Source organism: Scleropages formosus, chromosome 23 (assembly GCF_900964775.1).
Source record: "Scleropages formosus chromosome 23, fSclFor1.1, whole genome shotgun sequence".
In the NCBI taxonomy this organism is placed as follows: domain Eukaryota; kingdom Metazoa; phylum Chordata; class Actinopteri; order Osteoglossiformes; family Osteoglossidae; genus Scleropages; species Scleropages formosus.
The window spans coordinates 4,384,462-4,408,517 of record NC_041828.1 but is presented as its reverse complement, the minus strand read 5'-3'; the positions used below and the strand labels follow the sequence as shown (position 1 = coordinate 4,408,517).

Here is a 24,056-nt window from a genome sequence, read left to right as displayed (position 1 = left end):
AGAAGGCCAAAGGGGCAAAGTGTCAGAGCAGAAAAATGACGGAGAAAGATGAAGGCTTCGGCGCAGATGCATAGTAAGGCGGGAAAACGGTCCTATGATGGCAGGAGACTATGCTGTTGAAAAACCTCCCTTCCCGAGACCTGCTCCTAACTGAACGGACCTCAGAAGTGTTGCAGCCAGTTTCAAAGTATATATTTTTAGTCCTCAAAAATGACATCCTTCTTACTTCTTTCATCCACTTGTTTTTTTTTTTTCTTATTTCACCATGCCCTAAATTTGAGCAATGGTCCATTTTATGTAGGAACTGTCCAGTGTCCGTGTTTAAGAGATTTAATACTAGTGTGTTAAGACTCCCTTGGGCCATGGCAGTGTCAATGCGAACAGTAGGGAACTCCCTGCTCTGCCCCGTTGAGCCCGGTTGAGCCCCATTGATCTCACACAATTGGTTCAGCAGACCCGGGAGTCCATCCTGGCCAATGGGCTGAGGAGGAGTTCAATGTCCATATTAAAATGGCAGGTGGCCAGAGGGTTCGATAGTGCAGCCACAATGACCTCTTGCTGAAGATTAATGTATACAGTCCATATGGGCTGTTTTATACACAGAGCTCCTGCTCTATGATAATAAGACAAAGTGCATTCAAGAGCATTTTTATTCTTGTGCCGTTAACTTCTCTTGACCAAACCACATCCCTGCCAACACTGAGCCGTTCAGCTGCTTTTTATTCAACAGCCGCAATATTACCTGTCTGTATAGACATGTATTTACTGTGGCAATTCATATGAGAAGTTCAGCAGGCTGTCCCCTAGGATTTGAACCTGCAGCCTTTTCGGTCACAGCACTAGTTTCGGGAGCACCGTGTCACCCAGTGCCATGGATAGCATGCCACATGGATGCCTTGGATTACCGGTAGGCCTAAATGGAACAAGCTTGCCCGGTTAACCGCGGTCCCTCGGGCACTCTGCCTTTTGAGGGAGCTTTCCTTTCTTTTGCAAAGGACTTTTCTTTATTCCCTTTCCTCTGCGGGAAACCGTTTTTGCCACTGTTGCCTGTGGCTGTTTCTTCTGGGTCTTTGATGTTTTTTTTCTCCAAAGGGCCCCAAAGGGACTGTTTCTTCGTCACATCTAATAAGTCTTAAAAAGCACATGTAGACAATTCTCGATAAAAAATGTATACATATCTTTGCATTTCCCTGGTTGCCGAAACATTTACATTTCTTTATTTGTCGCATGTTAGTCTCTTTTATAATGCTTTAACTAAAGCTTACGTAACAATCGTTTTCTGCTGCACCGACACTCCATATTTCCCTTGTTGAACTGTGTGTGTGTGCGCGCGCGCGCGCGTGCACCACACAAAATCCTCTGGAGTGGTATTTTAACTTGTTCGCAGCTTTTCCAGGCTAAACCCAGGCACAGCTTTGAAGAATGTCCTTAAATGAAGCTCTGAGACCCCCCATCTTGTTAGAGGACTGTGGGTCACAGAGGACAATACAACTACTTTTAGAACAATTTTCTTTTTTTTTTGTTTTACTGTCACTTGCGCAGATTTCTGACTTAAGTTTCTACCATTCCTTTTTTCCTGCAGACTATCAACTGAAATGATTGTGCATTGTTTCATTTAATTTTTTTAATCTTACCTAACCACTAATGTACTGTGACAATATGTAAATAGTTTACGTCTAAAATGTATATATCAGGTAGCAATATTTACTGTATATTCCTATGAACATAAATCAAATCTAGATAAATTAGTAACAAAAAAATAGCACAAATTAGTGGCTGGGTTCTTCTAAAAGCATGCTGCACGTGCGAATAGTTAAAAATAATTACAAAGCCGTGTAAGAAAGAAGTTGCTGCATATATGCTGTAATCATAGAGTCACCAGGAAAGTGCGCTGCAGTGGTGTAGCTGTGCGGACACAACAGAGGTTAAGTGTGGGCGTGGCCAGGATACAATGTCAAGGTTGGGCGGAGAATTCCTCTCTCTAATTGGAAGGAGGGCCGGTTATGCAAATGAGAGGGTGTGTCAAACGCGGGGGGGGGGCGTGGTCTAAGACGAGTGCCCGCTGTCTGCAGCCGAGGAGCGCTCTCCATTCGGTCCGTCTTGCGCTGCACGAGCGCGCTCCGCTCCCGCTCGCGTCTCGAGGATTACAAACCGTGGAGCAGCAGCGGCAGCCCGCTCCTCCGCACGCGCTCTCCCCGTCAGCCCCGTGCGCGCGCCGAACGGTGGATTATTGCCCTGCTTTGACGTGACCGATAACTTCGAGCAATAGATGAACAGGACAGGTAAATGATCTGTGTGTATGTGTGTGTGCGTGCGTGTGCTTGCGTGCGTGCGTGCCTGCGCGCGCCCGCGTGTGTGTATGCGTGTGCGCTCTTCCTGATCGCCTTTTTATTCTGAGAGTTGAATCTGCTGTTTCATTGTGAGAACTCCGCACGTCTCATGGGGGGTCGGGGGGGTGATCACACACGTAAGATTTGTGCGGCGGGTCGAACCCGTCACCCTGACAACTCCGAAGACACCCCACACACAGTACGAGTCCGACGTGCACATTCATGAACGGTATGAATATGAACATGGTATGAATGATCGCCCCTGTCATCGAACTTGTCTCACCTTCAGGGGCTTTAAACTGTCTCATTACTTTAGAAAGACACCGGCATGGACATATGGACATGTCCACTGTTTCCCGCAGCTGTTGTTGTCAATCGCCGGTTCACTTCCATCTCGCTGGGTGATAATAATAACAATAAATAATATCTTACCCGCGCGCGCGCTCGGGCAGCAGTTATGACACATTTTACACAATTTCTCACACTTCTCCGAAAGCGATCGACGCTCTCCCACATTTCATTGTGCGCAAAAATGTCCAGTCGCACCTGTAACTCCCGCAGGCACGTTTTCCGTCAGTGCCTTGGACACGCGCCCCAGCGAAGACCTCCTGGGTTCGAGGCCCCCCGGTTCGCACGTAGATGCCGGGCCGGCGTGTTAATTAATTATGAGCCCTTTTGTTCCTCCAGGTTCCTCCGGCTGTGCCCTCAGCCAAAAGAGGAAAGGTGCTTGAAGCGCGCACACACACACACACACACACACACACACACACACCTACCTACCTACCTACCTACCTAGCTAGTACCTGTCAGTGCCGCGTGCCGTGCAGGTGCGCGAAGTCACCGCGCGCGATCTCGCGCTCCGGACCCGCTACTGTGGTCGTGTTTATGTTATGGCGTGTGACATGTTCTTTCATGGTTCGCGTGCTGATTGTGGAGGAAAACGCGCTTAAATGGCTCACACCTCCGTTCCTCTGTGGAAATCAATCGCTCGGCGCGCCTTCGACACACTTTCATCTTTCTGTGATGTCTTTTGTGAACGTCCTCTTCCCGCGCGCGCGCTGTGTCGCGCAACTCGCATGATCTGCGTGTCGGCTGCTAAAATGTGTCCGTGAAAAGGCCTTTAAGGGCGACCGAGAGTCACATGTGTGGTAAATGGGCGCTCAGTGGTGCTGAACCTGTTGGTGACGGATCTGGACAGAGAGGTGGACAGAGAGGTGGACAGACAGCAGAAGCAAACGTGGCCGAGATGCGCATCTGGAGCACGGCTGTCGGACACGCGCACGAAGCTCGCTCGTCGGCACGGAATCTGTCCCTTCACTTCATTTGTTGTGCTTTCATTCTCCACGCGACGCGGTTGTTAGAGACCATCCCGCGGGGGACCGCGAGGCTGTGTCACCAGAGCCACCCGCGCGCGCGCGCGCACACACACGCACGCACGCACGCGGGCGCGCGCGCCTTTTGGTGGAAGCTCGCTCGTTGGTGTCCCGGTTATCACCCGAGGAAAACGTGTGGACTTTTCTTCTGGTCAGCAGCACGTGGCAGCGATCACGCACCTGTCACGCGTGGACCCACAGTGTGGCCTCGTGGACTGACACCCGACCATGTCCACAGCTTCTCTCTCTCTCTCTCTCTCTCTCTCTCTCTCTCTCTCTCTCTCTCTCTCTCTCTCTCTGCGGGCTGGGGTTGATCACGTGATCCCGAACCTGTCAGGGTCCAGACCCCACCAGTTCCTCTCTGTCCACAAACCCCAGTGTCCTCCAGCCTGGTCTCAGTGACCTTCCTCTGCTTCTGCTCAGCTCTCCTACGTTATTACCATGTTTCCCGAGACCAGATGTCCGTCAGTCTGGATTCTCAGCTTTGGGCTTCTGCTGTTTTTCTTTACTTTCCTTATTTTGCTCCAGATGTTAGCTCCAGAAGTCACCCAGGTTAGAGCTCCTCCTGGTTTATTAATTACCCCGTGACACGCTGAATATTTTCTGATGGTGGGATGTTCCACTGTAGCAGAGTCCTTCTTGAGCCCATTTGACCTTTAACATATTGTTGCTTTAGATGAGACACGAAGGGACTTTTCTGTACACATGATCATCATGGATGTTGCACCTTCATTTCAACTTTGAAGAGGTCCGCACGAAAGGAAAAATGCCAGAAGTGTGTACCGTTACAGCTTTTATTCCTCTTCTCATTCGTTAATGGGTTTGTCGTGTGTGTGCCGCCTGATCGGTGAAAAGAGGCGGTCACACTTGTTTTGTGTTTAAAAGTTTTATGCAGTTTAAATGGGGTTTTTTGATACATACAAAGCGCTTCTCTTTGTACCGCGGTGAGTTCAGTCCACAGTCCGCTGCTCTGCTACCTGCAGCAAAGTCAGATGCTGGTGTCCATTACAGAGGACAGTGCTGAGGAGGTGGGTCCAACACGGACCCTGTGCAGCTTTGGATGAGTTCGGGTCCTCAGAGGAGCGCTTCCTTCTCCATCCTCGCAGGTGTCCCGGGTGCGAACGGCGACGACACCTTTCTGAGTCTGCTCTGCATTTCAAACTTATTGATGTCTATCCACCGTGAGCCGCTGATTTGGCCCATGTGATTAAAGCACCGATGGAGCTCTTTTATCAGGCCGTGTCCCGAGGAACTCCATTATCTGAGGAACCGCAGGGCAACGCTGCGTCCACGTTGGTATTCAGAGTGTAAAACCTGCAACCTGCCACTTGCTGTCTCTGCGGTACCCGAGAGCAGGAAATCTGCGGCTCCCGAGAGCAGTAAATCTCCGTTACGGCTCCTTTCTACACAAACAAAACAAACACAACGCAAAACATCTGTGACTGTCGTCATGTCACCAGATCAGTGATCACTGAGGAGCCAGAAATACAAGAAAAATAAAAAGCCTTCTTTTGAGATCTATCTATCTATCTATCTATCTATCTATCTATCTATCTATCTATCTATCTATCTATCTATCTATCCAGTATATATACCACTCATATATATCTGTCTGTGTATATATACTATATTTTATATATATATATGCATCTATTATATATATCAATCAATAATAAATCTATATACATAAATGTGTAAATAAATCAATAAAATAAACAAATCAATACATTTATAAAAATATATCTGTCTGTCTGTCTGCTCACCTGTCTGTCTGTAATGATAATAAAGGCTTCACTTAAATCACCGCACAATGCTCTCTGGCTTTCCAGCCCCGTGTGGTAAAACTGCGGTAGGCGGAGCGCAGGACGGTGGTATGGACAGCAGCCTAAAGTGATCAATATTGCGTGGGGCTTTTATTTATTCCATAACAAAATTAGACCCATTTATAATCGTGTTTTTAATATTGCCCTGCGCGATATTGCGTGTGAAATATTGCGTTGTCGTTACATTTTAATCACGGTAAACTGTGAGCATGGGAATGGAAATTGCGGCAATGTTGTTTTTCAGGTGAAATGAAGCAAATGGCCTATTTACAGCACGGACATTGCAGCGTTATGCCGCTGCTCAGGTACCGCATGTTTGAAAATAGATTTGATCTGGAGAGCTGGGATGTGTTCCAGACACCGGTGCGTTCTGGAAAAATCTAGAATGTTTAAGGCTGATAGAAGGCCTGCGTTTGGAGCTCAGCCATGCAGACAGAGTGTGATTCGGTGTTGCTCTGTGTTTAAAGGCGTTCTTGAGCGAGGTAAAGCCCGTCCGTCCCTGTGATGGTCACCGAGATCACAGGTCCCCATCGGGAAGGAGGACAAACGCATCCCTGCAGAGCAGAGCGCTGCACCTTTAGCTAACGATGAAAGACAAGGCGCTTGTGTGAACATGTACCGCGGTACTAAGAACTTCATTCCGCATTAAAACGAGAAGTCGGAGAAACAGGATGGTGGAAAGAACAGGGTCCAGAACCTCCTTTCCGTCGCTGTTCTGTAAACAGCCCATGCACTCTCCAAAGCTCAGGTTAGGTAATGAATAATTTATTTTTAAAAAATTTTAAACATTTTGGGGGGGGGGCAGACCTATTCCCTCATAGTGGGTTTAGTGCCCTAGTATGAAAGCGGAGACGTTTCCCAGCGTGGAGTCGGACCATCGGCTGAACACCGTAGCCATGAGAACAAGACCCAGATGTGCATCTCTTGTCGGCGCTTCTGACAGCTCTTTATGTACTCGTTCCTTTCCGGAAAGATGGCCCATGAAAGAAATTGCTTTCAATATTAATTTTCTTTCACAATACAGATTTTTGGATAAGTCTGGACCAGACAATAGTTGTATTTAACCCTCCGTCTGATGTAAGATGAAAGTAAGAGGCTCACAGAGGACAGTTCTGTAGAGGTGATGCATACAGTGGACTGAAGGTGGCGCTGTGAAGGTTTTTTAAATTTTTTTTTTACTGCCCTCATTGATCTCCGAGGGGTGTCTGCCAATTTTATGTAACGCAAACAATATGGCCCAACACCTGGGAGGCTAATGCGGATCAGTGGCCTTTAAAGTTCATTTATTTTTGATTCCCCCTTTAATGTTTTTTTTTTTTAACCACGGCATGGATGGTAAAAACGTTGCCTTTGCATATGAAACATTAATGGCAGTGCGTCTGCGCGTTTGGCGTAACAACAGGGCTTAGATCTGGAGAAGGAACGCGATGAAATGTTAAGCGCCCATGTTTGGAAATGTCAGAAATGCTTTCATAATGCGGTAAAAAAAGGGTTTATAATGTAACTGAATACTGGAGCTCACTTTCAATGGAGCGTCCTCATTTAGAATAATATTTACTCGTTTGGGTGGACTTCCCCTTTTGCTCTGGCTTTCGACAGCTGGGGTTTTTGAAAGGAGGTACCTCCGAGTAATTAGGCATGGGGGGGTTAATTAGCTCATTATCTTAATGATACAACAGACAATTAGGAGAGAAAAAGCCCAAGGTTATAATTAACCTTAGAAAACCAGCACTCAGCATTCCCATACCTTATATATTCGTTTTTTTTTTTTGCCTTAATTTTAAGTGTCAACAACCATAATAGAAAGTCACGTTCAAGAGCCGTAAAAAAGGTGTACTGTAATTTACCCCACAATGCTGTGTGTGCTTAAAAAAAATTATCGTGAAATAACTGAGCTGACATAGGTGTCCGTAACCTGAGGAGGGGTCGTTCAACGCATCCCACCTTGGAGTGGCTCGAACCCACACACCTCCACGTACGCACTAAGGGTAAGTCAGGCAGCCCTTTTGGTGGCAGTAGCAGAAGGTCAGTTTTGAATCTGGCACCTCTAATGACTGCGCCACCTGTTGCCCAGATCTGAAAACTTTTTTTAAAAAATCTAGAATGGTCTGTTCCTTTTCGAAACATCTGGCATTGGATTTCTCCCAACATCTTACATCAACTCCATCAGCTTTCTCAGGATCAAACCCCAAATGAGTGGGGTCCAAGCCCAAAGTGCGGTGACATCATCTCCTTTCCCAACAACGCCCTTGGCCCTTACATGGGACTTGAGTAGACAATCGAGAGTAAAGGATGTCTTGGGTGAATCAGAGGATATTTCACTTAGATGGGGGGGTTGAATAATGGGTCACCTTATTGTTATCATCATACAAACACACACACATACACAAATGCGTACACATATAACAGAAACCTGAGACTGAGAGGACTCTCTCTTTGCTGTTTTTTGGGGGGTGAGCATAATTTTCCCTTCTCCTCCCCGAGCCCCGCAGACTGCCTCTTCTTCCTCTCATGCTGCACAGCTATCTGGCGAGATTAAGGACACCTGTATGCTGTCCTTTAGTGCCCCCTCCCCAAGTGCGTTAACCACCTGTGTGTTTGTGAAGCCAGCCGGCCTGAGCTTGCACCCCTCCCACGGGATTGTGTAAAATGACCTGGCCTCAGAGGCGGCACGGGGGCTGTTGCGCGAGACCCGTTGTGGCTGACGAAGCTGCCGCCCGGGTGTCGTGGGAAACGGTGCGTTTAGCTACGGGTTGTAATTTCTTTTCCGATATCCGACGCAGTCGCTTTGTCTTAAATTAGGCGGAGGCTCACGGGGGGCTATCAGCCCTGATGTCTGCCGGACGGCCTGGGGGCTAATGAGCGCTGAAACGGGCCGAACCACTCAAAGAACCACTGGCGCTTTCCATATCACGGGTGTAGTGGGCATGGGGCAGGAGAACTGGGCTGTAATCGCCCCCCGCCCCCAGGGCAGTTCCTCTTGGGTGCCCCCAGGCTGCGGCGGGTCCTGCCATGGCAAGGAGAGTGATCACCTGTCAGCCCCTGAGCGTCCCCATCATCCATAACACCTGGCAGGTGCAGAGGCAGTATTGGCGTGACCAGCTGGCCGTATCCTTCCATCCTGGCAAGGAATTCGTAGTAATGCATTCTGGGATATCCACTGCAACATATGGAGCAGGCAGAAGAGCAGCAGGTGGAGTAGTGGTTAGAGCCGCTGCTGCTCTAACCACTACTAACCACTACCCCATTCCAGTAACTTACTGATAAAAATTACCCGGCTGTATAAATGGGTAATGGGTAAATCAGAGTAAATAGTTTATCGGTGTGCTACTTTGGAGAAAAGCATCAGAAAAATTAATATATAAATATATATACAAATATATTAAAGATGAACTTTCTCAAGAGTAAAGATCCTCATTCTGTGGTTTGGCGGTATAAGGGTTCTGGGTGCAAGAAACAGCCTTACGAATCACTCAGGAGCCAAGGTACAAGATAAAAAAAAAAAAAACATGTTTAGTATCTCGAGAAATGTGTTGAGTCAAAGGGCCGAGGGTTGGGTTGTGTGCGGAACCTGATATTCGCACATTGTCCTGCACCCACATCTTCCGTTCATGATCATATGAAGCTCTTTGTTGTACATTCTTGCCATCCAACGGCGAGCAGCTAACTTCCTGAAGGCGCGAGGTCGGGAGCGGCCGTCGCCATGGTGACGGGAGCCCCCCGAGAGGAAGCTCTTAAGCTCTTCCCTCCAGGCCATTCCGCGGCACACGAAACGTTATCTGCCAGCTCGGGCCACAAGCCACACTTGAGCATTTCATCTAGAATAAACCTGTACCTCCGAGCCGCTGCTTTTACCCTGTTTGCTACCCTGTGTTTACCATTCGAGTTCTTCTGGCAGTGCTGAGCACCGACTTGCCGCCAGAGTTCATGGAGCAGCATAGCAATGCTACTGGCCGCCAGATCTGTGGAGGGTCCTTGCCGGTATCCTTTTACAGCAGCATCCTGCTCCCCACCTTCCCTCGAGTGTGTTCCTCAGGGAACCGACTGGCTGCTACTGAGGGAAAGGTTACACACACGTAGGACTCCTTTACCATGACTCATACCACACAGCGTTTGCCCCAAAAATGACTTACATTTGAGAAATCGTCAGAGAAGGAGAGCTTAAAACTGAAAAAATAATCATACAGGAGTCTACAGGAATCGGGCTTTAATGCAGGGGAGGGTGGGTAGGAGATATTGAAAGAATACCAGAGTATTGAAAAGTGTTGCGATTACAAGGGAGGTCTGATGCTTAACGCTATTTCATGTGTTCAGTTGAGTCCCCCTTCCGTTTGGTTCCTTTACTTAAAGGGAAAATATATTGCAGCTGAAAGGGTACCAGCTGTACTGGGTGGAGGGACGTGGTGATGCTTGCAGCTGGAGCACCCTTGTGGAGCTGAAGGGGGCGCCTCTCAGGGCTCATCCTCAGCCACTCTAGTGCACTGAGACAAACGGCTCTGTATTGGAGCCGAGAGGTGCTCTGTCCCTCTTACCGCCGGTTTCATTTGCAGATGCGCTTATTTGCACCAACTCTGCGTGGTCCGCAGTCACACACTCAAACCCCTTCGTCCAGCTGGATGCTCGCCAGAGCTGCGCCTCGCTCCAGGGTTCGACAGCTGCGTCCCATTCGGAATCCGCGTCGGGAAGACGGGGACACCGCCGTGCTCGCCGGCTGACACGGCACATCTGAGAGTGCCAGACCGTGAAGACACCGTGTTAAACTGGCCTTTGCTTACACAAAGCTGCTTGTAACTCTCCATCCCCTGTAGATCCACAGCCGCGCTGCGCAGAGAACCGTATCGTCACGCAACCGTATCGTAGTCATACCGCTCGGATCGCACCGCGCAACTGCTTGTCAACGGCAGCGCCTCACACACCTTGACTGTTTTCGGATGCTGCGTCCTCAGCCGGCCGAGATAATTAGATACATAATTTGACTTCGCATTTGCCTTTGTCAGCAGTTACACTTCGTTGGGCGTTGTCATATTTCATGCGTACCCTTTAGAACATTTCATTAGGGTAATGCGCGCTGGAGGTATAGAGGTACAGGCAAGTGAGCCCTCTAATCGAGGCTTACTTATTAGGCTGGTTTGTGTGTGTGTGTGTGTGTGTGTTCTGTTTGTGGGATGACCCCCGCTGGTGCAAATTGCAGGCGTGCTACTGGCAAACACACACCAAGTTCTTTTGTGCCAAGCATGCCAGGAATGCGAGTGTAGGAGCAGGGGGCTGTTGTTCTTGGAGAACGCCACCCGCGGGATTCCTGAGGCCGCAGACGGTGGAGTAGGAGCCACGGAGGGGGATGGCAGGAAAAGTCTGAGTTACCGCAGTGATTGTTGGATTTAAGGGAGCTGAGCACACAGAGCAGCGCAAGGGCACGGCGGCGCTGGTGGTTTCGGACCCCCGCAGAGCCCGCAAAGACGTATTTTAGGATATTCATGCGGTACAAACAGTGTTGCGTTTGGAATCGGTTCATCGTTTCTCTTTTGACATGAACCAGATGACGGAAACTCCTGGAGGACTGGGGCAAAACACTCGGAGGACATTAGAGTCTTGAGCTCAGACTTCATTATAGAGCAATATTTATAAACTGATTATCATCTCAGATCATAACAATTGCGTTTCCCATGGAGCTTTTTAAGGTCAGTCTTCATCGTGAGGAGTAGCAGGAGATTTAGCTGTAAGTCGACAATATTAGTGATGTTTTGCTCTTAGTCCTGTGTTTAGATGTTCGGTCGTGTTGCTGCATGACCGTAAGCGGTTTTTTACAGACATTTGAACGAAGCGCTGCATTAATTTTCCAGCGCAAAGCCCCCGAGTTCATGGCACCGTGAAGCGGGTGCAGGCAGAGCGAGCGAGACACACTCAGCGCAGCGGTTTCACGGTCAGCTCCTCGTTCTGCCCGCTGCGTTTGTGTTCACGGTTCCGTAGCAGCAGCGCTCTTCTGAGGCTGGCAGGACGATTGTTGAGGTTCAGCGCCCGTGGCTAGTCCCGGTCAGCCTTGGAGATGAGACAGGATGGAGATGCTCTCTGCACTCATAGTTCTCCTCACACACTGATGAGGTGGAACATCTGGTTCATGAGTTAGCTTGCGTTCGAGCACGAGGGGTGGGTGGCAATGTGTGTGTGTCAGAGACATGGGTCTGTTTCTAGTACTGACTGAGTAACTGCCCCCTTCCTGTGTTTCGTGAACTCCAGGCGCTCGTTCTATTTTTAACGCTGTCTGGGACATACGAGCGCTGCGGTCCGGGTTCGAACCTGGGACAGAGCAAATTCACATTCGCACGTATTCGTTTAGCAGATGCTTTTCTCCAAAGCGACGTACATCTCGTAGAAAATGCAACGTGTTCATTGCATTAGCAGAAAGAGACGCTTAGATGCAGACGCGTGATTCTTCAGCACAGTTAATTTGTTACTTTCCACCATATGAACCAATGTACATAACACGAGTAGCTGCGTAAAGGGTTATCCGAATAATCGATAACTCCTTATCACATTTCTAATTTGTTTTTATTAAACGGTTACATTACACGAGTAGGTGCGTGAAAGTTCATCCGTTATTCAACGGTTACGACCTCAAAGTTACAGAGCACGAACCGCCTCTCATCTCTCACTCCTTCGCTGTGACCACACGTACGGATGCCGTCGGCACGGCGGTGCACGACTGCGTTATCACGGTACCGGTTTAACCCTCTGTCATCCGTGCTACGTGTCGGACAGACCCTCGGTTCCACCCGTCTCCTCCAATTAACTTCGCGGTCCACCGGTGCCGGCTCGGACCACGTGCCGATTTGCTGACACAGCCGCGCAAGTCAGCCTGTCGGCTTTAATCACACACCGCGGGGTGTGCGGCGGGGCTCCCCGTCGCCACGCTGACAGGCCCTGCCAGAGGAACCTGTGCCGACGCCACAGCTGTGCCCACTTCCCCACCGCCACCACCACACGTCCCGACTTCCATTTGATCCCTTTTTTATTGCTTTATCTCCGTGCTTTGACCGCTTGGCACCCCTCGGGAGGAGAGCGGTGGGCGGGGGCAATCATGGGTGACTAACGTATAAATAACATCTCAAAGTAAATAAGTGTCAAACCGGAGAACAAGATGGGCTTTTCACCTCAAGACGCTTGTCTCGCTCGGATAGAGCCGTACCGGCCGGAGCTGTCGGCAGCTCCACGGGAAAATGGCCTCAGATGCACTTGGTGTAGACATCTGAGACAGGTTCTCCGAGGGATCCCGAGGGCTGTCCACAAAGGGAGGAGCTCGCACGCCGCACTGGCCCTCCGGGGTCTCGGAACATCGGCACATCTCCTGCGCCTCCTCCTTTGTTTGTCGAATGAATCACGAGCCAGAACTTTCTGGTTCTTTTTAATGCCTGATAATGTTGTCGAGATCCTGGCATGCAATGGAAGCCTGTTCGCAGAATACGAACAAAGAACATTTTTGAACGATGGTCTTAATTAACCTTTCCCACTGTAGTTTTTCCCTCCCGTTGAAAACAAAATGTGCTCGGCAAAGCCTCCACAACCCAGCACCTTTATTGAGTTAACTGCCTCTTGATTTGCCTGCCAGTTTTCTATTCTCTGTTCCGCAGAGATTTTTTTTTTTACCCAGATTAGCATGATAATGCCCATACTTGGCAACTGCTAATCAGATTTCCTCTGTGTTAAAGGATGGTTATTATACAAAATCGGTTGAAATAACATTTTCTCAGTCCCCACAACCATGAAATCATTGCAACTTCCTTTCAGAAATCCCTGTCAGGAAGTGAAATTGTGCGGGAACCAGCATGGAGAGAATATGGCGCCAAAGTGTGTGGCCATGCTTAGCACATCTATGTTGAGTTACTGTTCCTTGCCTTCACCTTCCCATGATGCTTTGAGTATGGTCTCTGCACATGGAGGAGATGCCCACCACTCTGGGGCAGAGCATGAGTCAGGTTTTCTTTAGATGTCGGCCCACCGCAGATAAGGCTGGAGTCTAACCGCTGGGTTCGAAGATAAACGTGTGGACGGTCCACCGGCTATCGCTCTGGGTTCTTTGCAACACCATTGTCCCCAAGCACAGGGGCACTCTTGTCTTGTTACCCGTGTCAAACTTTCTGCATGGAGCGCATCATTGAAATGATTGAAGGAAAAAGTTTCTTAAGTTCTAAGTAAAGCAAGATACTGCGAGTCGGGTTCCCGCCGGACATGTTGGGGTGGTTTTAGAATGTGCTGAGAGAGCAGAAAAAGGACCGATTTGCTGCCGGGCCTCATGATCATCTCATCATACCATACAAGTATGTGGAGGCACTCAGTGTCAGGACGATGCTTTAACTTTTGCTGTCAGAAACCCATCTCACGTCACTGGAGTCTAGACAGGGTCGGCCCCGGGGCGAGCCAGTAAGCGGATTAAAATGTCTTGCATATGGCAGTCCGAAACAGGTGACCACATCCCTCGCATGCTCTAGACCTGTAGGCAGACTGCCATCACTAGCCAGAAACCTTTAAGATCTCCCTCATCACTCCCATGGCTTTTCGTATCACAACAGGTTTCCTCGCGAACACTTCCCTCCATTATCCGTTTGCTCACGAACTTCCAGATGTGCCCTGAAGCTGCTCATGTGACCCATCCCTGTTTACGGGTTCACCGTGTTACCTTCATGGAATGTGAAAGCCCCAGCCCCAGTTCTTCCTGCTTCAGCATCTGAAGTTTCTGCTCTCCGTTAGGCAGCGAGAAGCTGACTGCATCACAGCCCTGATCTGCAAATGTCACAGTTGCGTGGTCAGCAGTGATGCTGGGCACGTCCCTCGTATCCCTACTGATAGATACTGACACTGTTTTCCTTCACTGAGTGGGAGAGGAAATTGTGGCCTTGTAATGCTCCTTTCCAGGGCAGCAAATGGTCAGCAGCTTAAGGCACGCTAAGTGAACCGGCACGGGAAGGAGGCAAACCTTAACCTTTCCGGAAGGATTTAGATGTGCCGAGATAGTGTTTCGCTCGAACATCTAGACAGTTATTGGATCTTGAAAGTTGGTCACTTGTATTTGAAATGATGAACAGTGTTTTTTGAAAATTTAAAGATGCATGGAGTAATTCATGTCACATAGTAGATACCAGGCAAAGCCGGTAAGAGTGCTTTTTCCCTCTCTTTTCACTCCAAACAATTTGCAGTGAATACAGACGCCGAGACATTCAGGCATTCCCTGAGAAGCTGTTTCATGTGATCCGTGATGAAATCTTGAAATGATGATGGGAAGACTGCAGTCATGCTTCAAAAGCCACATTTGTACATGCTGATGACATAAGGTCTTTTTTCAAAGTTCCTTGCCTGACAGATTAACAGTGTGGGAGGCAGACAGCACCTGGGGATCTTCAGGTACGCTGTGGAATCATCACAGTAGCTGTTAGATACAGGTAGTCTGAGGTTCCTGCGACTAGTTGCTTGTACAGGGTCTGCCTTCCCTCATGCCTTGCGTTTCCAACGTGGGCTTCAGACGTTTGGCCCTGCCCTGGAAAAGCAGTTATTGATGATGGATGAAAGATGGACAAATGGATGAAAAGACAGAGATCAAGACTTCTCCTTGTACTTCAGGGGTTCCTTAGGGTTTATGACAACGCAGGGGTTCTTTGTCCTGGTTTAGGAGACTCGGCGGTCAAGGGAACAGAGCTACCAACGCACTGGAAGACCTGACCCCGGTGTCCCCTTCTGACGGACTGTCTGGTTGTTTCTGATTGGATATTTTGTGTGTGTCCATCACAGCACCGGTAGTCATAATAGTCTCTGATAGGAGTCGTTTAGACAGCGTCTAGACAAAGAAAGCTCGCGACAAAAGGAGAGATGAAAAGATTTGTGTCGCGAGCGCTCACTCTCGCTGTCAGTGCACCTGAACAGCTGTCAGCGGGATGTAGCCAGCTGGTAGCTAGTTCCACGACTGCGGACTGCAAACATCCCTCGCCTTCCCACCGTTCCGGTACTATAATGAGGACCGACTGACAGCGAGTCATAAATTCAAGGGGACTTTTGGCTCTGCGGATGGACTGGCTGCTTATGACTCTGTGCAGTGGGGTACGACGACATCGAAGGCGTGCGTTTTGCAAGGCCGTGCATGTCTGAAGCTTCCACCGAATGCTTTCGAAAACAGGTCTTTACATGACTATAGATTCCTGCGTTCCTGAGGATGAGCAGAGCAATTATAACTGGTTGAGATGCCTTTGTCAAGCTGCCTCATCCAGTCAGTCATCCTCGGCCTCTTATGGCCTTTAGTGAACAAGTCAGCTTTGTTTTTTTTTTTTTTTTTTTTTAGTTTTGCTGAGGAGTTGTTTTATGTAGTGAAGTGAACGTCAAAATGTTACCTGGAATCTCTTCTAAGGCCGTTGTGACACATCTCAGCTGGAAGGTGACCTGCTGCCAATACAGCTCCTGGTTAATAGCTTTTTTAATGTATATTTAAAATTTAAACTATACTTATTATTATTAAATTATAGTTATAACTGGAGGGGCACGGTAGCGCAGTGGGTTTGACCGGGTCCTGCCCTCTGGTGGGTCTGGGGTTCAAGTCGTGCCTGGGGTGCCTTGCGATGGATTGGCGTCCCGTCCTGGGTGTGTCCCCTCCCACTCCAGCCTTACACTCTGCGTTGCTGGGTTAGGCTCCAGCTCCCCGTGATCCCGCATGGGACAAGCGGTTTCAGACAGTGTGTGTGTGTGTGTGTGTGTGTGTGTGTGTGTGTGTGTGTGTGTGTGTGTACTTATAACTATACTACACTTTCAACTATATGTACAATGAGAAAAACTTCTCATTCTGGAAAAACGTGGTATATTATCCCAATGTTTATTATCCCACCCAACACACTGCATGCCGTTATGATCATGCCTTGATTAATTTTACCGTGTGAAATAAACATGAGGAACGTTCCGGAGAAAGCTGCTTGCCTCATCGCTATTAATTTCACTTTTACAATAAAGGCAACACAAGGTATGCATCCATTTCTTTACTTAAATAGCTAAACTGTATTAAAATCATTTTCATGACGCACTGATCCAATTATAAGCCGGATCAGTTTCCAGTTCTGATTTCAAGATCCGATCCTTGGGTTTGCAAAAGATATTTATTTGTTTATTTATTTTTTATGAATTTCTCTCCCAGCTTGGGTGAGGATAATCTTGTCTCGCAGTTTTGCTTGCTTTCCCTAATCATAACAGATTAAAGCATCGCAGCTCCCTCAAAACCTTTTCTTATTTTTTTGTGGATGTGCGTGCGTGTGTGTGTGTGTGTATATCTGTCTCTCTGTACGTGTGCTTTTTGGCACTGTATATGTTGAGCTAATTTTTGTGTCCTTGTGCATAAGTTTGTGTAAATCGTGGGAGATTGATTTCTGTTTTTGAAAAGCGGTTTTGATGAGACCCCCTGGCCTGTGAATGTACACTCGTCTAGAGGCTTCAAAGCGAATTTCTGCCTCCCCCCCCCCCAAACTCACACACGCACACAGACACTCCAATAATATACTGGGGATCATTTCAAAGTTTTTCCTGCTTTATTAGTCAAATCTTGACTTATGCTAATGAGATGTTTTTAATCTCCAGTTCAGATGTGCTGCGTCGCTCTCCAAATCACAGGAAATCACAGCAGTTATACAAAGTCATGTAGCGACCAAATATGGTTCAGAACATTTTAAACTCCCCCTTAGGCAATGCCTCTCAATTTCGGTGGGGTATTTTTTCATAGTTTCCCACAGTTTGATACTGTGTGGATTCTGTATATTATTTATCAAATCGTTTTTTTCCATTTTAAATTAACAATGGGAAACACACTCCCAGGAAGAACAGAGCACATTATTTATACACGGCAGGAGGAAGATGGAGAAGGAGAAGTGCAAAAGTGCAAATAATGAATGATACCAAGAACCAAGTCCACAGGCAGCTATAACCATCCCTTTTGGGAGCTACACACTTTTCCTCTTTATGGTTCTGGATTACCTGAAGTGATCCTGGGAATTTGCTCAGGGTAAATAACGTGGTGACTGACCACTTTCTTGGGTTTTGCCTCATTCCTGGCAGTAATTTTGAGCGCACTGCCTCTTTACAGCTTATGTCCAGTCCAGTGTTTGTTTCCAGAAACATCTGGCAACCCACGGTACGGGGATACGCAAGCGCTGACTTGGCGTAAATCTTGGATACGTATGAATAGAGACTCATTTGGGGTTGGAAGTAGAGTAGCCTTCATGCGGTCTACATTGGCTAAGCCCTGTTGGTCTGCAGTCCTGTGTGGATGTGGAGAAGATGGTATTGCTGTTTTTGTGATTCTGCACATTTTAAGCACAGCTCACATTCTTAAACCTTCAGGAGAGGGTTAAAAAGTAAAACAGATTTGTTGCTGACTGCAGGGTCAGGTGCAAAAATGAGCCCATTAACAAGTCCACACATTGCTGCTGGTAATATGAGTCAGTAGTCGAGAAAGAAAACCAGTTGTGATGATTTTTATATCCTTTAATGTTTTGATGGGATAAAACAGCTAATTGCCCCTGTGGGAGGTTTTGAGTTTTCAGCATTTTATTTTGGACCACAAAATGGTAGCATTAACAGCTGTAGTTTTTTTTTTTTTTTTCTTTAAAACATTTTCACTCACTCAGTTTTGAAAGTAGAAAATGTGTCATAGCACCTCCTTTAAAAAAATAAAAGAACAGCTCATCCTGTTTGTGTTTGGGAAGCACAAACGTTGTGACTGTTGAAAGGAGAAAAGTTTTGTCCTTTGATGCCCATTGCCAGGTGGAGGAGTGCCCAGCTCAGCTCCACAAAGGCAGAGCAAGACCATAGTCTATATTGTCACCTTGTGGTCATTTTCATCGCTGTACCATGCATTTTGTACCCCACGCTGCTCCGAAGTTGGTCGGGGTGAAGAAACGGATTGCGGTTTTAACACTCAAGTTCCGTTAAGCACTTGGGCTGTAGGCCAAGAGCTTGTTCAGTGGCTACCGCAGTGAAGTTAACATGTATTTTCTTCTGCAGCGAAGTGTAATGGAACGGTTTCCTGCTGGCAGAGCCAATTTTCGGCCTTGCTCACCGGCAGTTTACTGAATCATAATGGTGGGAAAGTGGAGAACAAAGGCAGTGCGCTCCAGACGTGAGAAAGCCTCAGTAGAGTCCTCTTCTGACCCATCTAGTGCACCAACTGGCTTTTGATGTTGACTCACCGGCTGATATATTTCATCCAACCACGTGTTGTGCCAAAAGTAAGTTGGATTAAAAAAAAATTGGTTTCAGCAAATGTGTAAATGGAGTCAGCGAGTCATTTCCTGCGCTACTTAAGAACTGAACTTGACTCAATGCCTTGCAAATGGAAAACCTGTGGTGTAAAGCTTCTCTAAGTACTGCTGGAAGTAATCTAAAGCAAAGGGGCAAGAAGGGGGATAGGGAGGACACCCCATGTACGGCATCAGCAGTGGAAACATCGTGGCATATTGCTGGACCTCGGTTGACTGCAAAAAGAACAGTTTGCTGCTGAATACCAGATGGAAGATAAATGCAATCACCGTGGACTGTTTTGTTTGTGGAAGGAGGTTCCTGTTTGTTTTAACAACTTGCTGTTCTGGAGAATAAACTGCAAAGCTGCACAGAAGTGGATCGCTGAAGAACACGGTCAGTAAGCAGTTGGGGTCCATGTCTGTCCACGGGGACTCCCATGGACTAATCGCTTTTTTGGATTCACAGTTTCCCTGGAGGATCAGATGAAGTCATGCAGCATAAAGAACGAAGAGCACACAGATGAACAACTCTACCCTCCTGAAGCCACTCAAAGAAGTTCAAGTGAAATATATAGCTGCAAACTGAACTTAGGACCCTTTAGTATGTATTTTTCAAAGTTAAGTAAGTGCTAGTGTCAGATGAGAAACTCAAACCTGCCTATGGCATGGTGCATCTGGAATGGACTCTGTCTTCAACGGAGTCAACTGTCAGAAGGGAATTATACCCAGACTACTCAATCCCACACCGCCTGTTTCAACCTTGCTCCTCATTTTTCAGAATGTAACTCTTTCTTGGTTTCTCCTCCTTTGTCTTCCCTTCCCACAGATCGGACCTTCGATTCTAAATGCCCGGGGGGTTCATCCCACTGCTCAAGCCGCTTTTAACCACCACCTGCTGCCAAGAGCCCTGACTTTGGATGTCATTGAGGTCCAGGTAAGAATATGCAGTCAGGAGACTGAAAAGGGCTCAAGGAAGTGTTAAAGTTTGCTCCAGATCCATTTTTGCTGCCCGACTTAACTTGAAATAACTTTCCTTAACAGATTTAATGGCATATTGTGCAGGAGCTCCAGGAAGGAGCTGGGGGAAGCTTGTTCCTGTGAATCAATATAGTAGAAGCTCTCCAGGGCTCTTCTCAGAGCACCTGGTGACAGTGTTATTAATGGGTTCTATTTAGAGTCAAATTCTTCTAGGTTTCTGTTAAACCATTCCCAGGGATGAGAGCTCGTGAAAAAGGGACAACAGCTGTCATCACAACTTGAACCCTCCCTCTTTAGAGACTTGAATCTGGCCAATGTGCCACGTCTGCAGGCGGTAGATGTCCAGATCAAGGTGGACCAGTGCTGGTCATCACAGCAGTAGGGTATCCAAGTGTTTTGCCCGAGCTTGTAATTACTCAGCCTTCGCTGTAGTTTCGATTGTATGCAGTGTGCAGTTGAAATCCTGTTAAACCAAATGCATTAGCTGAGAACTCACTCCCATTTTTCATTGTGTACAGACAGCAGGTAGCATGGTGGTTAGAACTGCCGCCGCTGAATTTGAAAGTCACAGGTTTGAATCCCACATATTACTGTAGTACTCTTGAATAAAGTACTGACCCCAAAGTGCTCTAGTAAAAAGTACCCAGCTGTGTAAATGGTTAAATATATGTAAGTACCTTCGTGTTGTAAGTTGCTTTGCAGAAAAGCATAAACTAAATTAATAAATTTAATGTAAATGTGTTAAACTGCACTGGTGTTAATTGAAGAACTGCATCCTAATTGTATAAAGATATATTTTAATGTTCCTGTTTTGACTTCTTATATAAATGAAGGATAGTATTAATCCAGTTAATCAGCACTTAATTAATCATTCTTAGTCCTTGAACTATTAAATAGTAAAGGACAGATAAACCTAAATAACATACTAGTTTATTGTGTTCTGGTTCAACTTCGCAAATAAAGGCAACAGCTACTGTTGCGGTTACACCTGTTGCTTTGCAGTCAATGGGCAGGGGTTCGAACCCAGCTCCTGCTGTAGTTGCCCTGATCAAGGTATTTACCACGGATCGATGCGGAAAAAATGACCCTGCTGTATAAACTGATAAATAAGAGGCTTTGCTTATAAACGTAACATCATACGTCACCTTGGAGAAAGGTGTCAGATGGAAAATTTTATTAGCGAAAATTGCACCTGTAACAGTTCTCTGTAATTTAGTCTGGCTTAACATGATTGGAAAAAAAAAATATCAGCTAATTAACTTGGTTCAGCAAGTTCAATAAAAATCCCATTAGAGAAAGTGTTCAAGAGCACAGTCGGAATGAAAGTCATTGTACGCTCTGTCCCACGGTAACCTGAAGGACCCACCCCTGGTTGAGATAAAGGCATCTATGTGACGCTGTCTTGGCATTCGCGATACCAACAGCCGTGTGACTGGCAGGCGCAAACACCTGGAGGAAACAGGAGGCTCAGCCCTCACTTGTCCTCCCGCGCTTGCAGCCCTTGGCAATTTCAGCCGAAGGACTTTAGGACAGTGAAGGACAGGACCGTGGTGTTACTCTGACAGCTCATAGCGGAGGTGTTGGGTTTTTTAATTCTCTTGTCAGAACCTGTCAGGCATGCATAATTTGGCTATTTACTTATTTTATCATCGTCTACAGTCGCTGCAACCTATTTTATGATGATTCCCGGAGACGACTCACTTTTCTTGAACAGCTGTGTCTTCATCATCTGCTTGACAGCTTGACTTACGTGATCAGTTATGGTTTTGAACATAGATTCTGCAGGTTAAATCATCGCTCTGTTGTTTCAGACTTTTCCCCTCAGACGTCTTCATTTTTGACTAAGCGTGCTTCATAATACAGTGATATTTTTAAAATAATTTTTGGAACTGAGAAGTGCGGTATGCAAAAAATGGCACAGAATTTAGAGCCCAGAAATCCATGACATTGATCCCAAAGCCGGCGGCGCTCTACATGTAATAGATGGCTTCTTTGCAGTATTGTCGGAGAACATGGACACCACTGTCCTCCTTCCTCACAGACGCACATACAAACACACACACATACACACACATTCTTTATCAAATTTCCCAAGCATCTCACCTCCAGGTTCAAGATTGCTGGCAGGAACCTAAAGCGAGCTTGGCTCGCCGGAGAGGAGGGAGAAAAGCAGCTTCTGCCACCTGACCACCTGTCTGCAGGGTTTAAATCTGATTCCACCTCAGGAAGGCCGTGGTAGGAAAGAGAGGGGTGTCAGGCATGTAATTGGGGTGAGCAGATTCCCCGGTGAGATAGAGGGACTTTTTATTAAGCCTCTTGAACCTATGTGCGCCAGGCCACCGCTCTCCATCACCCTTGCATGGCGATAACCTTCCATTTCCCTGGCGGCCAGGATGGAAATAAATGGGGAATAATTAAAACCCCAACTGCTTAACGAGAAGCTCAGAGAACACATTTCTGAGCGTCTGTGTTGGGAACAGGGCTCGCCGGCCCTATTTTTCCCACCGTGCGCGTCAACGGAAGGCTCCGCCCTATACGGGACTCCGTGCCTTCATCATCCTCTCCATCTGCATTGTGAGAACTTCAAATAACTAATTTAACAACTTTTTATTCGAGTATTTCAGCAATGCAACAATATTAGGCATTAGTAGTGAAAAATTAAACATCTCAATCACATATTCAAAGCTAAATAGAGGATTTTAAGTCTGATGTCATGACCATGTGTGCACTGTAGTAGAAGTTGTAGAGCTCTCAGCGTTGATTTCCATGTCATGATCATGCATAACAACAAACAAGCTGTCAAACGGTCCTTTTACTGTGTACGGTGTCCTTTAATTGTCACCTGGCTTGTCACATGCTACCTGACCTGTAGCTGAACCTTTTCCTCAGGCCCTAGCAATGTTTGGGCACTGGAATCAGCTGCTGCTCCCTTCCCTATTAAGCTTGTCATCCAGGCTCCTGCTTTCTCAGCAGATTAGATAGCATAACAAGATTGATCCTGTTCTGGCGTCCACAAAGACATCCATCTTACTCGAAAACAGGGCGGTTAAGGCTTGGCCGGCTTGCACAATAGTGACTCTTCAGAATGCCACGGCTACGAAGACAACACTCTTCAGAATTTCATCAGTATTGCCGAGTCACACGTGTGTGATTAATGATCGGCATTAATCACACGATATGAATGCCGAAAGTGTGCCAACAGTTCTGAAAGAATCTGCATGTGTCAAGTGAAACTGAACAACCATTGGCTAAACTTTATTGTTTATAAGATACAGCTTTGCATAAAAATGCAACTAGTTCTTAGTTCTGCAAGACAGATGGCATATTGACCCCCAACGTGTATGCAGGTATGCCCCAGGCATGTATGTGAGAAGCTGTTAATCAGAACCATGGGTTCAGGCAACTAGTTCAAAGTACGCAGAAGGTACCCACACATTCTTAAAGCACGTGGTCCCTCTTATATGTTCCACGCAACAATTGATTACGTTTTCTCGCATAATTTTTATGTTGAGGAAAGGAAAAAAACAGTTTTGCCTTGTAGCCGCCTTCCTAACAAGAGACCACAGGCCTGCAGGATCTTGTTCCCCTTGTTTACCCATTGACTGTTGACGCCCTGCCATTTATCACTTTCCCATCCTCTAAGCCAAAGTGCTTGGATTCCTCCTGGCCAAGTGGAGAGAGCCTCTCCCACCACCATGCTGTTTTTCTGTTATTAATGGCCTTGCAGGTTCATCCTAGTAGCTGCCCCCTTATAGTAAAAGTCGCAAGTGACATTCAATGACACTATATAAAAGTTCCTTATTAGTTTCTCGCGGTGTCCTCAGATGTTTGGCCCAATCGCTTGTATCACTCAGCTGACAGCAGCAGAATGGTGACGAACTAAACAGGGTTCGTATTATTCTTGAGGCTGATTGCCTGCGCTCAACAGGAGTGAGATTCAGATGTTCCTGTGCAAGATAATAGTCAACAGCAATACACTTGCAGAAAGTCCTTGGGGATGGAACTCGTATAGAAGCTTGTTATGAAACTCATAGGGGAGAACTTCAGATGCAGGACTGTCTGAGAGTGTTTTTCGGTGCATTCACATCAAAGGCCGAGGTCACCTCAGTTCTCCCTCACAAATTGGCTTCAGAGGAGCCGAGTGGGTCGGCGTACTCCTTTTCTTCTGTCTTAGACGGTTATTAAGCCCCATCTCTCACCGGAGGGGGAAGTGCACGTGCAGAGCGAAGCACTCCTTCGGCGGAGCTTGTCAGTCATAAACCAAGATCTCCGCAAAGCCTTGGGGGCAGGGTGTTG

General features: G+C 47.1%; 1 pseudogene; it reads left to right on the top strand.

Annotated features, from left to right (window-relative positions):
• Positions 1-2,105: 2,105 nt before the first annotated feature.
• Positions 2,106-24,056, top strand: part of LOC114909409 (semaphorin-6D-like) — a 70,511-nt pseudogene continuing 48,560 nt past the window's right edge.